Source organism: Gavialis gangeticus, unplaced genomic scaffold (assembly GCF_001723915.1).
Source record: "Gavialis gangeticus isolate Ggan-Ray unplaced genomic scaffold, GavGan_comp1, whole genome shotgun sequence".
Lineage (NCBI taxonomy): Eukaryota > Metazoa > Chordata > Crocodylia > Gavialidae > Gavialis > Gavialis gangeticus.
Genome location: NW_017728992.1, coordinates 115,279,020 through 115,279,825, shown reverse-complemented (window position 1 = coordinate 115,279,825; position 806 = coordinate 115,279,020).

Below are 806 nucleotides of genomic sequence, written 5' to 3'. Positions count from 1 at the left end.
TTTTTTTTTTTTTTTTTTACCTTAGGGGTTAAAAAGTTTTGGAGGGGAATGGGACCGGGGCACAGGGTGCTGATTATTGTTCCCAGGTCAGTAAAATGTATAACTTTTTTAAAACCATTGTATGGAAGGACTTTTAATATATTTGCTACATTTTGTTATATCAAATGTTTTTGACCGTGGTGCACAGTTGATTTATAATCCCTTTTGATTCTACCCTTCACCTTAATTTCTCCATGTTGAATTGTATAAGCCATTTTTCCCCAAGGCAATCTGTCTTTGATCATTTGTCAAATTGCATCTTCACTTGCCTCTCTGCTGCTGTTCCAAAATTACAGGACAGATTTCATCAGGTGCTGCCAGTAACTTCTAAAGCCCTGTAGAACAAAGTAAATACAACCAACAGGGGTGGCCTGTCCAGTACTTTATTTGCTTCAGTTTGCCCTCTATAATATTTGACATTCATTGTTTTATCCATTAAAGTAGCTAGCCTTCAATCTTACTTTCTAACAACTGTAGATGTGCCTCTTGCCCTGTATTATGTTAAAACAAATGTCACTAGTTCTTAAGAATAATACAAAACACCAAGAGAGGGCAGTATTGCCATATTGGAAAATTCAAAGCTAAACTTGCTGTGATGCGAGAACATAAAAAGAAGGAATTAATGAAACCACCCTGTGTGGCTATATAACCAAGGCAGTATCACTTCTTATTTTAAAGCCATTTGTTCTGCTGGATATATAAAGATTTGCCTTACCTGCCCGGTTTGTGTTAATTAGCTCTAAAGAGAGTCTCATGTCGCAACACAT